Here is a 16,586-nt window from a genome sequence, read left to right on the forward strand (position 1 = left end):
TCATATGAGTGAGAAACACTGTGTGTATATTACAAACATCAGACTTATTTTTCTTAATTAGATGATGCTTGACTTGCGTTGTCCCTTCGTTATCACGGCTTTATGGTCCGTGAAATGAAGGGATAGCGGTTCCTGTACGGGTTGCCATTGGAAATTTGAAAATACCAGGTCTATCCGCGTCCCTCGGATGGTCGTTGGTTTCATATGATCAAAGGACGTGCACGTGAGAGCATATTTGGCTGCCATATGTTGTATTAACCACTCATTGTTCTTTTCGGTAATATCGACATTCAGGTCACCAACTAACACCAATGGTCTATACTTGTACTTGTCATAATTACACGATGCCGTGTCAATGAATGTCTTGATATTCCCACTCGACAAATTGGGTGCAAGGTACATGGTCATGATGATGCATCCATCAAAATCGATGGCAGCATATTCACCGTTGTGGCTATGTGTCGTTGGTGGTAGTTTCAGATCTTTGCCTTTTCTGTTTGTTTGACGTATACGGGCACACCACCTGCAGGACGCTCTGCATCATCGATGCACACGACTGGAACGTATCGTTTGATGTACGGTCTTTTGGCTTTCCACGTCTCGGTAAGATAGAGAACGTCCACCGCAGTAAGTATGGGGTCCCGTTCCACATCGTCTACAAGCTTGACATAAAACCAGCTAGGCTATCATCATCATCATCAGCTAGGCTATCATCAGCCACAGAATCAAAACAAAATAAGTTTGCAGTAATCCCTACGTCATCAGGTCGCCCATGGGATAAAAAAGGCAGCAGGGCGATACGGCGTGCGTGTGGTCTTTTCCGCAAACAACTCGTTGAATAAGATGTGTAATCTAGTAAATAAACCTAGATCGGCGGGCAAAAGTACTGCACTATGAAGCACAAAATGCAGTTCGTGCCATGCACGATGGGGGTGGTTTATGCAATTACACTGTCATGTGGGAAGAAGTATTTGGGCAGACGGGACGGGGCATTAATGTTCGTCTCAGGGAGCACCACACAGCCGTCAAAAATCACACCAGCACGAACTTGCTATACATTGTAGAACGTGCCATTGTGAGCCAATGCTTTATGAAACACGGGTAATATACAGAAATTTTAACCAAACCTTTCGCGAAATTGTGAAGCATACCACATACATATAAATCAGAGCGCATGCGTCAGCCAAACTTCGGTTGCTCTGCATAATAAAGAAGTGCAGTTTTTGAAACTGTAATCAAATGAATCCCTTACGACAGAACGCGCCACGTGATCATTTTTTTGTGTACTTATTACTGCATGTGTGATGAAATAAATCAGTTGTCAGTCAGCGCTTGTTTGTGTAGTACGTGTCTCTCAGTCCTCAGTCCGGGTCGCGCTGCCCTCAGCAAACGATGATCAACTACCAACTCGCCCAACTTGCCGTTTTGATATAGGCTATCATGGTAGGCTGGAAAATACAGAAGGCAAGAACAAGTAAAGAAAACGTAAGAGAACGGCAATCTTTTGCCAAGACGTTAGACCACTGCAAAAGTTAACGGCTATCTCGTGGGTGGGTCTCTGTGGTCTTGTCTTCCAGCGAAAGAAAAACCGCGCCAAGAGGGAGCCACATGGCGCGTTACGTCTGAAATTTTGTCTTCAGGCGTCGTTGAAAACACGAAACGTAGTGAAGAAGAAAGAACGCCACACAGGCGAACACGCACGAGAGTCTCGCTCATCAACGTCGTCTTCTTCTTCTACTGCATACCAGAACGCGCGCTTCTCAAGAACTAGAGGTGGCTACTACAAACAAAAGAACGAACAAACGGAGGATGGACAGACCCACGGCATAAGGAGCTTCGCCCCTAAAAAAGAAAGGTGTCAGAAATTAATGCAACATGGAGCGTGAAATAGGTGCATTTTATTTCTACCTGGCAAAAATGGTCAAAGTGCCAGGCCCATTGATCTCGACAGCTGCCAGTAATTGTGCTGTCTGCAGCCACATTCAATTTGTTTCTTGCTATGTTTTGTCGTGAAGTATGCTAGCCTAGAAAGTATGCTCGCACGCATATGTCGTAGAAAAATGCAACAAAAGCTTTACAGCTATCTCATGGAGAGGGGAAACATAAGTCAGCTTAACCGCAATGCAAAAGTATTATGCGGTGACGCATAATATTTTCATCATAAAGCACCCTCATCACAGCGCTGGCGCTGACTGGGTAGTGCAAAGGGAGCCGTCCACAAGCGAATGTGCAGAGGCTATAATAGACCCCCTCTTTTGTTTGTGTCGAGGCACGGTTTCCTGAAAATCAAGGACCTGGAAAGCTTTTACCACCCTTCAGAGAAGTAGGCCGCTCATCAACGAGAACTGCCCCTCTGGATAGCGAAGGCCTCTACAATCTTCCTCTGGATTGCATCAGTCACCCTTCTATTAGTTTGCAAGAGGGAGAGATAGCCTTTCTAGAACGTCACTTGAAGTATGCATGCTGAGAGCAAGGTTTTACTTTTTTGTCGACTCGTTGGGTTGATATGATTGCATGGTGGTATAAATATGTCTTTCGTGAATAAAAATAGTTCAGTTGCTAGTAGCGTGTCGTCCCGTGTCCTTTATCTTGTGTGTGCCGTAGTATAGCGCCCCTCTGTTTATCATGAAACAACACCAACTCGCCCAACTTTTTACTTTACTGTGTTCATATAGAGGCCAGACTCAGCGTCTCATGCGTTGAGCCAGCTTTCCGTTAACGTGATAATTTTCGCGGAACACTTGTCGATAGAAGATGACAAAGACTTGCTTGCTAAGAACGCTTCTGATATTAGCAAAAAGGATCGAAACAGAAGTCTCCGGTAACGGACTACTGCCGCTTGTGCTTTCCTAGGCTTTGAGGTTTGCAGAAGAGGAACTACTTCGTACATTGCGCTTTCGAATATTGAGAATAGCATCCCTGTTTCGATCCTATGTAGCATTTCTGTAATTTTTGTAGCTTTAGTTATGTTTGGAAGATCCTGCGTGTCTCTTGGCAAGATCAAGTAGCCTTTCAGAGCTTCACCTGTTTCAAGTGAGAATTTCCTGCTACTGTGAGGATGTGCTTCTTCAGGTTGAACGTGTTGCAAGCAGGGTTCGCACAGATTTCAAGCCCAAATTGAAGGATTTTCAAAGATTCCTATCAAAGGTTTTTTGAGGGCAGAAAGCAGCTCCCAAGTACAAATTTTCTGCTATAACAATGTTTCCAAAACAACATGGACAGCTTACGTATTCGAAATACAAAAGTGGGATTCAACTTAATCAAAACCAACAGACAGTGATGCTGAGGAGGGCTAGAACACATTATTTGTATGCTTTAACTGTACTGTAGTAATTATGACATAAATGAAATGGAAGTAAAGTGGATGATAAACGAATGTTTTTTACCGATTAGGATTGACGTAAGTCCTCGAAGGTGCCGTCAGAATCTATGACGTCATGGTGATTGGTGTGCGAAATTCAAGGTAGCGTAGCTACCCGAATTTTCTTTTTGCGTGTTTTCTCGTTTACCAAGCGTCTTCTCGCGGTAAGCGTGGTGATTTAGGTATTCTTAAAGACTGATATCTTTTTCAAGTGCTAAAAATTTAACTATGACGGGGCGACATTTGTCCTGTCTGGAGGCACCCAAACGATACCCACGCTAGATTGCACCAGGAGGAAGGGGAGTAGATAGGTGATAGTTGAGAGTACTACTTAGCAGTTTTATTTCAGTCATTTGCCAGGTTTTGTCAGAATCTGGTATGACCTGCGATATTAAGTTGTTACGTCGTATCCTGTCATCATGATCATATATATATAACCTGCGTGGAAAGTTCACCTGTCTGGGTATGGTTACCGAAAACTTCCTGGGTAAATTCTTTTAGCTTTTTATAAATTCCCTCCAGTACATCAAGGCATTTCTCAACAGCCGTGATATTGAATTCCGTGGCGTTTTCGAGCGTACCGGCATCTAGGCAGTGGCTGGGCTTGGCTCTGGCTACTTGAAATACGAAATGTGTAAAAAGTGTTTCAACATTTCATGCGTTATGATTCATTATGCAACATATATTTAAAGAACGCACTCTGGCATGAAGTGTATTGCTGCTCATAGTTTAAAACGGCATACTCACAGCGTTGAACCGGAAGGCTGCGCACATCCGCATTGAAGAATGCTAGAAACAGTAATCTACGTCACTGAAATGCTACGCTTTATGACCAGTCAATGCAGGCACGTCAGTAATACTTTATTGCAGGCACGTCAGTAATACCAGAGAGCATGGTGACGTCGCAGGAAATACTAAATGTAGCCATCCACCCTCAGGTCTTGCACCCCATGAAATCAGCGCGCATTGAAAGCAACAATTTTGCGACATCGCCAAAAGTGATCGTTGCAGAATGCGATCCCTCGTAAACGTTCGACGACAATATTTCCCATGGTGATTACATTTCCGAAGCATATCGGTGATGGCGCGTTTTGCCGATTTTCCAGAATTGGGCAACGTGGGAGATAACCTTGGGCATTTCGCTTGAGTGGGTGAAGTGCCTTTCATTTTCGCACGTCCGTGAGACTTTTAGTTTCGTTGACAAACTATCAGGTTGAATATAACAGCACTGCTGCACGTATCCTACGCCGCTGCGGAAGAATGTAGCGTTTAGGAGGTATACATTCCTAGAATTTTCGTAATTAAACACCCCCGTAATCGTTGTCTTCAATATCCCGCCAACGTTTTACACGGCTTTACGATGCGTCCATTCGGTTGTCACCCAAATATTTCAGCGAACTGATGCTGCATCGCTTTTTTAGAAAAGGGCATGGGCTTTGAAACGCAATCGGTAATACTCTATCTACCCGTTGTATGTCGCTGTCGATGGCATATTCAATTGAAACACGACCTTGGACTCGCGCCATCTCTTCTTCTTCCTTGTTTATTTCGCCAGTACACCCAAACCCACTACTTCGACCATGGATAAACAATATTATCCTTCATATCGAACTATTTGCAAATATTCTGTTGATTTAGAGCAAATACACTGGAAAATCTACGGCTTTTCCTTATGAAAACGGTCTTTCCTGCATGCATTTTGGAGAACGCGTGGTGTGATTTAGAAGGGCACACCACAGAGCGAGTAGAAACTACCCCTTGCCATCCCGAGCTTTCTCCCATCATTCCTCGTCGTCGCGCCCGTCGACCCATCGTGCTCGGCCGCCGTCGTCACCGTCCAATGCACTGCGTTTATCCGCTCAGTTTGTTCTTGCGATGGCTCTCATGAAACGAAAGAACCTGCATTTCTCCGCAAAGATAGCGATAATGAATGCAGCAGAGCAAGGAGAACTTTATTTAACTTTAAGTTAACTTTACAAGCCTACAAGCCACAGCACTAACCACGACTTAAGAGAGCTTCATATCCCTGAAAAAGAGGACAGAGTCTGGGCACAGAATGTCAAGGAACCACATATCAGTTTGAATTCTATTCAAGGGAGCACGCTGCAGTTCAAGCACTCGATGATGGCCGTGTAAGGCATCATCAACCTCTTGTTTCAAGTAAACGTTCTCCCGTCAACTTCAGTTATACCAGACCATGGTTCATTGAATCACCCGCGCATCACATCGTTACCCCCAAGTCGTTTATCAAATATGACTACTTTGCAGAAAACTCCTCGCGATCGATGTCGCATTTTGACAAGTGGCCCCATGTGCGGTGGCCGCAATAGTTATTCGCGAACTAAGCTCTCACGACGAACAGTCGTATAAACGAAATCTTATCAGTGCTACAGTTTTCTTAGGGTTAAATACTAATATTATATAGGACGTCTAAAAGCTTCTCTTGGAATGAACTCCTAATTTCATGGTTTACCTGCACTATACAATGCTCCCAGCATGTGTTTCCATAAACGAAATGACGGATAACTGCTCCAGAGGGGAGGGAATGTACAGGACGAATACTGCACATGTTTGGTCAGTTATGAGATGCATCTCCAGTTACATATATTGGTAAGTTACAAAATAAGATGGCATCTTTAATTACGAGGTTGCTAAATACTGTCTCCTGCTGTCAGAAGAGCTTGCGGCTTCGGGTTCGACAGCTTTGCTTCGAATAGCTGGATGCTTGAACTTTTTTCTTTTTTTTATTGATGTGATGTAAGGGGATGTTGGCGCACAAATAAGGCGCCGGCTACTCCTTAGCGCTTGGAGTACATAAGATCCATAAACATAAAGTACATAGGGTCCATATTTCTAATCACAATTAACCCGTAGTACATACAATATACAATTTAGCGTAACAGTCAAGACATAACATAACAGTCAAAACAACACATTCAACAATCACATATGTCTCTTAAGCGTATTTATAGACCTTGTACTGATAGCTATTGTTGACTTTTCAGTCACTTCGAATGATTCGGTACTCTTGCGAAATCGCCCAGGTTATTAGGATATATTTCTCCCCAATGACAAGTTCGACGTGAATGTCATCAGTTGTCTGTTTCCTCCTGAGGCAATTTCAATAACAGCGCTAATATTTTCACTTACCATTGCTGAAACTGAGCGTGCCCCCACAAGTGGGATTGAAAGGAACTTCCTTAGAGAACACAGGAATGACGCAGCACGCTACAAGAAATCCTGTCATTCGCAGCCGCATTATGCTGCAAAAAAAAATAGCAGTTCCTAATTTATAGGCATACATCTAATCATCTCGTGGTTTTGGGACGTTAAACCCCAGTAATTGAATTATTATTAACTTACAGACATAAAAGTCACTATTTCCTGTTTGTAGCAACCGCGAGTTTTATAGTGACATCGCGTAAGAACAGCAGTCATATAGCACTTCAACAAAGGAACACATCACGTAAGGTGCTGCTCACCTCAATTGCGCAGATCCCATATCCTGTTGTTCTTTTGTGTGCGAGGATATATACGGATCTGCAAATAAGCAAAGTGTGGTGTTTATATACGATGGTAGATAATTATGTACGCTAAGTTAAATGAATCGCACATGTACTTCCAGTAAACGTGATAGTGTAATAAATTCTCAGCAAGAAGACCGCAGCAAATATCACAATATAGTCATCCGCACATTATCATGATGAATACAGTGTGTATATATCACTGATTCTTACGTTAAACATACAGACCTTTGGTTTTTTTCCCAACGACCTTTCATTGGCGTTACTCAGTGTGATGGGTGGCTTTTACACTCTAATCACGGTAACGTTTAGGACAGCATAAAAAGACATGTAACCTATAATTTATAAGTTACATGGCTGTTACAGCAATTTTATCTTTGTGTTTTCTTCATTTCCCTCTCTCATAAAGGTTACATCGACAGTAGCGTGCCAAGTTAAAAGCTAAAGCACCGCGATGAGCATTGTAACCTTTAGATTGTAACTTATATAAGCGCAATGACTCATCCGTCAGGGGACCTACACTATGGAGTGGAAGTTTATTGATCAATGTGTCACATCGCGATCTGTCTTGTTCAAGGCTGGCTTTATCAATTGAACAGCGGATGATGTACACACAGAACGGGTCTTGACAGCAGAAAAGCAAATCACAGAAGCAGCGATTTTACATTGCGGCATACTGAGGCAAGCGATGGTGGGGTATGAACTAAAACTGGAGTTCAATAAGGTGAGCCCGCTTCCTAAACCCGTAACTTCTGAAGTGACATAATCTGCACAGGCATCGGCAGAAGCACAAGAACGAAAAACTATCGTATGTTGTCAAATGTTTGTGCTAAGCAACTTATTAAGTAGCTCTTATATCTATTTTGCCTTTAAGCCGCAGAAGTAATCAATTTGCCTCCGGGAAGCTTCGCATATGGCGACAAGATAAAGTACTGTGAGCACACGACAACCGACCAAATTAAACTGACGATGCGATCGAAGAACCATCCCGTGGCGCGAGAAAAATATTTTTCCGAGACTCGCAATACAATTTATTCAAATTTCGCTGTCGTGTTGTCTAGTTTGTTTCTTTTTTTTCGCATTATATTTACCGGATCGTAAAGTGCAGCAAACGTCACGGGACAACATAGCACCAAACACGCTTAACCGTCATCAATTCGCCAACACGGGAGAAAAAGATGCCGCTGAGTTCACAAAACAGCGTGGGACGGCCGCTCCAGTAGAGAGGCCGCGTAGAGAGATGTATGAGCACGCGGTGAGTAACAAATGTGGCGTCCGCTTCAACTTTATCGAACCAGGGACGGCGTCATCTCTCCTAGGCTTTGCACAGCTTGAGGTGTATGCCGGGAAGAGCATTCGAATGCGAGCGGTTGGTGCGGTTGTTGAAGTCGCGTTTGTGCAGTGCTGCTCTTTGTTTCATCGATTTATCCAGGTTTTACACTCCGCGCTTTGTTGACGTGCGTGGTCTAATCGTGTTGTGTACGTGAGTGGCGTGTAACTAGTGATAGAGCACGCAAGGACAGTCATTAACGTGCGCGATCCGCCGCAAATCAGCCACGAGGCATTGCAACGGGCACGTTCAGTGGGATGCGCGGCTGTTGCGACGAGCTACATTGCTGATTCTTCGCTTGAGACTGGCAATTGTCGAGCGGGTTGCATCCGTTGTTACGTTGCCCGAAGACAGTAGTAAATGTGATTTGCAGGTAAGCAATATTCTCTCTTCAGTACGTTATTTGCTTGTGTATATGTACTTATGTCGCGTGTTTACCTGAATTCATGCTCATGCTTACGCTACTGTACGAGATGGGTCGTGTCATACTTTTATGTTTTAAATAAATCGTGTCATACTTTTATGTAATGCATTGTTATTGGCAGTATTTGCTCTGCGTTTGACATTACAAGATGGGTGTTTGGGCGTATATTATCAAACATCCGCGTAAGGTCATTCGTTATCATACACGTTTATGTGAGAAGAGATGAAGGACAAAAGTTTAACCCTTCTTGCTGTCGCCGTCTTGGTACCTTCAACACGCTCGATGAAGGCTGCAATCACGGTGTGAAATACTGTAGGCGGCATAAACAAAGTGCCCCAGATCAGCTTTGCCCAGACGAGCTCTGCGTGCGCAGTAACTCGCTCCTGTCAAAGGCAGTCTGGGCTGTTTGTCATGTCCTTGTCACCGGTACATAATATTTCGTGGCGTCTATAGACGTCAGACTCTGCCCAGGCGGCGCTGCGAAAAACACCGCCACCAGCGCCCTCATCGTAGCCCCGGCACTAACTGGGTAGTGCAAAGAGAGCCGCCCGCAAGCGAATGTGCATAGGCCGCAATATAACCCTCCTCTTTCGTTGGTGTCGAGGCGCGGTTTCCTGAAAATCGAGGACCTGGAAAGCTTCTTCCGCCAATCCACGCTTCAGAAACAAAGGAAGCTGATCAAAGCGAACTGCGAGTACAATGCAAAATAAGTTTTAGTTATTCCCGCGCGCTGCAACTCGCAAGTACAAGCGAGCATCACACGACACCGAGTTCGAGGCAAGCCCTCCGACACCCGTTCTCTAGAGCCTAAATGCGTTAAAATCGGGTATATACGTATGCCACAGCGATAAAGTGCCTACATACACGATCAATTTACTTAGCTATGCATCTTACGATCAGTGGTACAAAACACGGTTCATCAGGGGCGAATGGCTCCGGCGATTTTCGCCTTTTCAGTTGCATTCTCCCTTAATTCATCTCTCGCTTCCTGTGCATTGGAGTGTTTTATTACGCATCCTCAAATGGTCACTTGATGGTCGTCTTCCGTTTGTATGTACTGCAAATGGGGATACGTGCGTGTCCACTTTCGCGGGGTACAACCAAAGGCAAAACCGTGGCCTCCGAGATAGCTACGGCAACCGCGGAGGACACGGGCGAAACAAACCTGAAGGGGGTCACGACCAACATTCTGCGATTTACTTGTATGACGCACGTGGTGTCAGCTAGTTAAAACCAGAACTCTGAGCCTTCAAAACGTACATACGTCCGCGATGCTGTGTTGTGACGACCAACTCGTCGCGGTGTGCGTATCACGCGTCTCCAGTCTGCCTCTAGCTGCTCACTTCGTGTTACACGACAAGCACGGCGGTGAGAGCCTCTGCTGAGCTTCATAGTCAAGGTTACCACGGTTTTGCATCAGGGCTACGCAAAACAACAGCAGAGCCAAACATTCATGCCACCGACTGTGGAGAACGCGGGTACTTCGCTTACCCAACACGCTCGCAACGGCCCGTATCCAGCGCTCTCGCCTTTCTTCTTCGTACGACAACTATGGAAATCGGTAAAACTGAACGTTGTTGTTCAGTCTTTTACGTCCGTGGCAATTCACAACGCAACAGTGCGTCTTTTGCGGAGTTTCTTCGTAGCGTGCGGAGGGCTCTCGTCTGCTGCTGTTTTCGCCGTCGTTCAGGCGAGTGATCCAGCAAGCATTTCACGACGGCTCGGTGGTGCGTCCGACTAGCGGAGAGCAATTCACAGCTCTCGTTCTGAGTGCTAAATGCGCAAACACACGCGATATTAAGCTCAATCGTTGTTTCGCATTCGCTAGTTGCACCTGGTCCCATAGGGCTGACGCGCTGGAGTTTTGACTACTGTGGCGGAGCCTGGTGGCGTGCGCCGAAGTTGCTTGGGTAGTCAAAAATGGACGCCGACCGGCGAGTTACGCAGTTCTCAGTTGCTTTGAGCGTTTTACTTAATTTTGCGCCTAGTTTTCAGGCTCAAAAAGTGCTTAAAACGTACGCAGGAACTTGTCCGCTATGCCTGCAGGGTCTGACATGTTTGACGAGCGATCCCTGCTTCAACAAACCGTGCCGAAAGCAGGTGGTCCGGGCGACGGCTCTGAGCAGCGCGCGGTCCCGAAGCGCGGTCGCCGCCGTTATTGTTGCGTGGTTAATTGCCTTGAACATGGGGGTAAGGATCCTAATGTGCGGTTTTACTGGTTCCCCTGAAAGCCGTACGAAGGGGAGCGACGTAACCGCTGGATACGTGCCGTCCGACGCGTGAAGTGAGTACGCGAGCAAAACGTGGTTTGCAACGTAACGTGCCGATTACTTTTCGTACGCGCGTGCACGCGTTTATATATGTATATATTCCCTGTGTGCAGTCCAGACGGCACGCCGTGACTGCCGACGGCGATCACGAGGATATGCAGCCGGCATTTCGTGGGAAACGAGAAAAACGATGCCATGAGTCAGCGTATGTGCCTACGATTTTTTCGGCAGCTTACAGCCGGCTGCTTCCAGCGGCCGGCTGTAAACATTGCGCGCCGTCGCTTCTCGACCGCCACCGCACGCTGACAGAATTTGACGAATTCCCTTGAAGCAAATGTTGAAAATTACGACCGTGCACGGGAAAAAAGTGTGTTTGCGACTGAATGCGACAGAAAACGGCACACGGTGCGAATGCGCTCATTCGGGCCGCCGACGGCTAGCCTTCGTCACTGGACCTTTCTTGATTCCGTTTCGTCGTGTAATGCAAATCATGTCGGCTTTCTTAACAGCAATCTTTTCGTTTATGCACTGTCGTTAATCGCGCGAGCATGCCTCGTAAAACTTAACTCGAGTTCAACGTCGTATGAGATTCGCTGCACTTGCGAGTTGCCGCCCGCCGAAATGGTTCCTTCAATCTCCTGCACGTCGTAAACATACTTGACGTTGACGAGCTTCTTGCGTTTACGCAGATTGCTTGGCCTGAAGAACTCAGCCACGCCAGAAATTGGCCGAGATCCAAAGCGCATCACAACCGACAGCGGCGGCTCCATTGCGCATCTGAGCTTAGTGCTGCATGCGGCCGCCAGTCTGACTACTCGAAACCAAAGAACTTATCGTAGGGGGCGCTTTTTAGCACCGTTTTCGCAGCGCCGCCTGGGCATCCAGTCAGGCCTATAGCAAACTGTGCGAGAGAGTCGGTCTATGCACCACTCAATACTTCTCCGACAGGTGGCGCCACACATCTTGGAAACTCCAGAGTCTGACGTCTATACGCAACCTTTCGCCATGCTTCAAACTCGGCTGCGGTAGTTTTAGGTGGACGAGTGAGGGTTTAAGGCGGTAATGCGGGCTAGTTGGTTGTGATCACTGGTGTTCATTTCGGTAGCGCAAAAGAAAATTAGACCCATTAAAAAAAAAGCCCTCGTAGAGTGATGTAGCGCGTCGCGCCTCTGCAACGGGTTTTTGTGTTTCCTTGCAGTAAAGTCAGCTGATGTCTAGCGCCCGTCCTGTATACGTGTCCTCTCTTGTCTTTATAAATTGTTTTGCGCCACCGAAATGAATAAAGCTTTAAGTACACGAAAGACAATGAAAATGCGTTAAGAGTGCGTTTTAAGTGTAGTTTTAAGTGTCTTAAAGGAAATGACAGCATCCTTCCGTGTGTAACTGAATGTAGCAAACCCGAGGCACTGAGCCGACCGAAGTGAACATTTAATACACACACACACAAAAGGACGTTTATGACGTGAAAAAATAAATTGCTAAATCCAGTGCTTTGGCTGAGCACGTTTCAGGGGACACGCAATCGACTGGGGGAAGGCACGTGCTCGCGCTAGAGAAAAATGACTGTCACGACGTCTTTATCTTGAGTCGCTCTTGATACCGACTACTCCGTGTGTGTACGTACGTGTGTGTGTGTGTGCTCGTGCGCGTGTGTGTGTGCTCGCGCGTGCGTGTGTGCTCGTGCGCGCGTGTGTGTATGCGCGCGTGCGTGTGTGTGTGTGCTCGCGCGCGCGCGTGTGTTTGTGTGTGCTCGCGTGTGTGCGTTTGCGCTCGCGCGTGCGTGTGTGCTCGTGCGCGTGTGTACTCGCGTGTGTGTGTGTGTGCTCGCGTGTGTGTGTGCTTGCTCGCGTGTGTGCTCGCGCGTGTGTGCGTGTGTGTGTGTGTGCGCGCGCGCGCGCGTGTGTTTGCTCGCGTGTGTGCTCGTGCGCGCGCGTGTGTGTGTGCTCGCGCGTGCGTGTGTGCTCGTGCGCGTGTGTGCTCGCGTGTGTGCGCGCGCGTGCGTGTGTGTATGTGTGTGCGCGCGTGTATGTGCGCGTGCGTGTGTGTGTATGTGTGTGTGTGCTTTTTGCTTTAGTCGGCTCAGTGCCTCGGGTTTTCAACGTCACCCCGAAACCTTACCACAAATATATGCTGAAGTCATCACAAATATATGCTGAAGTCATCTGTATGAGTGCTGAAGCACTCATACAGATCACAACGTACGGCATTCAAAATTCAGATAATTCATGCTCATACGCTGCTGTAAGAGTTGGGTCGAGTCAGAAAAATAAATTGCCATGCTTTTACGCATTGTTGCCGGCAGTATTTGCTCTGCGTCGCTCGATTACGTCTAACTGCTTCGCTATCAAAACGGGGCAGCTGAGAATATGTTACGCGATAAGCGATACGCTGTGGCTTAACGATTTTTCAGGTAGCACGAATGCCAACAATCGTGCGATGTAGGAGTTCAAAGGGGGACATGGTCAGTGTGATTGGTATGTCTTTCGACGTCCTTAGTTCCTTGGCGATAAAAATTTGTTCTCTGGCACTGAGATAACTTTTTTTGTGTTCTCGTTCTGTTCTAGGGTGCAAGCAAGCAACGTGTCATTTTGGTTAGAAAAAATGAATCAGTATACATGTGATTTAACTGTCAAAGCCGGAATGTTTAAAGGTACGTAGACAACACAAATGATTTTTTCCCGCCATATTAAATGTGTTAATAATAATAATATTATCTGGGGTTTAACGTCCCAAAACCACGATATGATTATGAGAGACGCCGTAGTGGAGGGCTCCGGAAATTTTGACCACCTGGGGTTCTTTAACGTGCACCTAAATCTAAGTACACGGGCCTCAGACATTTTCGCCTTCATCGAAAATGCAGCCGCCGCGGCCGGTATTCGATCCCGCGACCTTCGGGTCAGCAGTCGAGCGCCATAACCACTAGAACACCGTGGCGGGGCCATATTAAATGTGTTGCGTTGCAAATGTTTACAGCATACATCCCGCCCAAGGCATGCTGGGATGATCTCCTATCAGGCAGCTTGGAAACTTCCAGACGCCGATATGCCTTACGTTCGGTGCAGCCGAGGTTATGAACTGTCAAGTGGAATATGCCCCTTGAGGAAAACAATTAGGTACGAGCATATTCAAGCTTCACGTGAAATGCCAAGTATGGTCACTGAAAAACGTAAATTGCAATGTTTCTGTTTCTAATCACCTGCTGTCGTGTTTCTGCTACTAAACTGTTACTTACATTATTGTATTGCTGACTCTTGTGCTAAACAGAAGTAAATTGCATTTGGGATTAACGTGCGTTTTCAAAGAAGATTTTTGTTTTCCGATAAACGTATTGCACAGGATAGTAAATTTGAGGAACGCTTATGTAATGGTCAAGTAACACCCTTTTTTTTTGGGGGGGGGGGGGTGTTGGAGTATGTGTCTCACATTACGTGCTATCGACAGTTGTGTGCAAAGTGGCAGTAACCGTTGGAATAGTGCAAAATAACGGTCCTCTCCTTTTAGGATCGACTGTCCAGCGAGGTGATTGCGGAATCAGCAACTGACATATTGACTGATGAAACATGATAGTGTGTGCAGCAAGAGAGGGTTTGACTGCAGATCCTGACCACCTGCTCCTGTAAATTTGTACCAACCACAGGCGAAAACAAGAAGAAACGCTTTGAATACCTACGGTCTTCTATCAGCTAGACAAGTTCCTGAAGCTATAAATCAATAAACTTTGATGTATTCTGCTTTGGAGGTATAAAGCAATGAAATATGAATTCTTTTCGAATGGTGCATGTTTTTTTTTTCTTCAGAAAATTTCTTGTGAGCACGCACAACCCGAGCAACAAAAGTAAAGGACTGACAATCACCCTCTTTTTGGCTGCCCTCTAGGTTTCAGCTGTCCTGCAGTACCAGCATTTATGGTATGCCGCACACACTAGTGTACTTAAGGAGAAGCACGACGCTGATCACGTATTATTTGCAGGGGGCTCCACTCAATATAACAGCTCTACCCGGGGCCCACCTACCCAGATGTCGCCTAACAAAGGGTATGTGCCTCTTTTTTCTTTCGATCTTCTTTCTGCGACACATTTCGGACCACTCGCTACACGCATGATCGGCCCAGCCAAGTGTCGTCTAGCAAGAGAAGCGTGGCTCTTCCTTTAGGGCTTCTTTCTGTGCATGCCTAACCTTTTGTACTTCTTTCTGCGGCTTTATTATGCAGCGTACAAATATGTACACAGAGTAATGAGAACTTTCACGGCGGTGTCATATGGCCTGCCCTGTCCTGAATACACACGCTGGAGCTTTGGAATAATTCTGGTACATGTCTGCATAGATCACGACAGTTGCGGTGTCCGTGGCAAGAGATGTACGCTTCCCTAATCGCAAGAAAAAACACAAAACAATTTCCTTTTGAGTTGGCTTAGAGCTTGCATGCATCATAACGTCACACCTTCGCCCACAAGCATCGCGTCGTTCAAATGCGATCTGCCACTAAAACGATAATTAGGAAGAGCAGGTGATTGACAGATATTCTTAATCATGAGTTGTGCCATGTGTATCAGACAAGTATCCTCTCTTGATCCAATTACGTAGATGCTTAAGCATTACAATTTGCATCTCTCGAGAAAACCGCGTTCCGGCTCTTGATATGCGCTCTTGGTATTATTGTATGTTTTGCGTATGCATACATTTGCATTTACTGCGTGTTTTTCTGATAATATCATTCAGCATTCGTATATAATATGCACAAACGTACCAGCCAGCTACTTATTACGCGATGATTTCAGACATTTCTTTGGGTTTTGCGAGAACTACGTAAAACTGACTTAACGTGGCGTATGGCGAGTGGTCTGTATATCAATTTTGAATATACTCTACGCCGTGAGGAGCAGTGTTAATTCTCCGCGCACTTCTTTACCGCCTTCAGCAGCTTCCCTGCTTTGTCAACTTCCCATTTTGTCAGTATCCACGTTTCCAATGCTGATCCCATATTTGAAGGTGAACAAAATGGCAAATAGCCCTATAACAAATAGACGGCTGGTATTTATTATCGGATAAGACACAGTTTGATAAGCACGATCACACAGTCAATGAAAGTGCACGAGCAGCAGAAAAATAATTGAAGTGTTATAATCACGCCAGCCTATGCTTAAACTGCATAGAAGTTGGACCAAGAGAGGATGGCCTGACACGTATACCACGATACTGTTATAAAATCTCTGGTCTTCACTGATATTGACGGGTCGACCACATTTTAATAATAATCGCGGTTCATCATTGCTGTAGTGCATGCTAACTTCAAGTCGCCTCGAATATGCGAATGTTTTCTTAGCTGCCTCTTCTAATGAGCGAAGGCGACGCGTTTGGCCTCGGTCACCTCAATTGTCGCGTTCTATAAGCAGTCATGCACTTGATTTATGACAATGCGCCATCGCGTGTGTTCCGAGAAGCACCTTCCATGTGACACCTTCCGCAAAGGTTCGCATTTCTTAGCGTACGTATATGGACGGTGTATTAAAACAGCACAAGGAAGCGCGGAAAAAACACGAGGCATGCGCAGCACGAAGTGCGAAAGAGTGGAAGGCTGTGCTTCCGTTGCTGTGGTACAACTGGCTGATCCATGTGATTGAGCGTAACCTCCTGGAATGCGTCGAAGAAAGAAGAGCGAAGGAAAGAAGAGGCG

General features: G+C 46.0%; 1 long non-coding RNA gene across 1 annotated transcript; it reads left to right on the forward strand.

Moving 5' to 3' along the window:
• The first annotated feature begins 13,482 nt into the window (after nt 1-13,482).
• Nucleotides 13,483-14,432, forward strand: LOC125759333 (uncharacterized). Its single transcript, XR_007416899.1, has 3 exons — nt 13,483-13,559; nt 13,886-14,025; nt 14,414-14,432. It is a non-coding gene; the product is annotated as an uncharacterized LOC125759333 (long non-coding RNA).
• Nucleotides 14,433-16,586: the final 2,154 nt, after the last annotated feature.

The sequence above is a fragment of the Rhipicephalus sanguineus genome, chromosome 7 (assembly GCF_013339695.2).
Source record: "Rhipicephalus sanguineus isolate Rsan-2018 chromosome 7, BIME_Rsan_1.4, whole genome shotgun sequence".
Taxonomy (NCBI): Eukaryota; Metazoa; Arthropoda; class Arachnida; order Ixodida; family Ixodidae; genus Rhipicephalus; species Rhipicephalus sanguineus.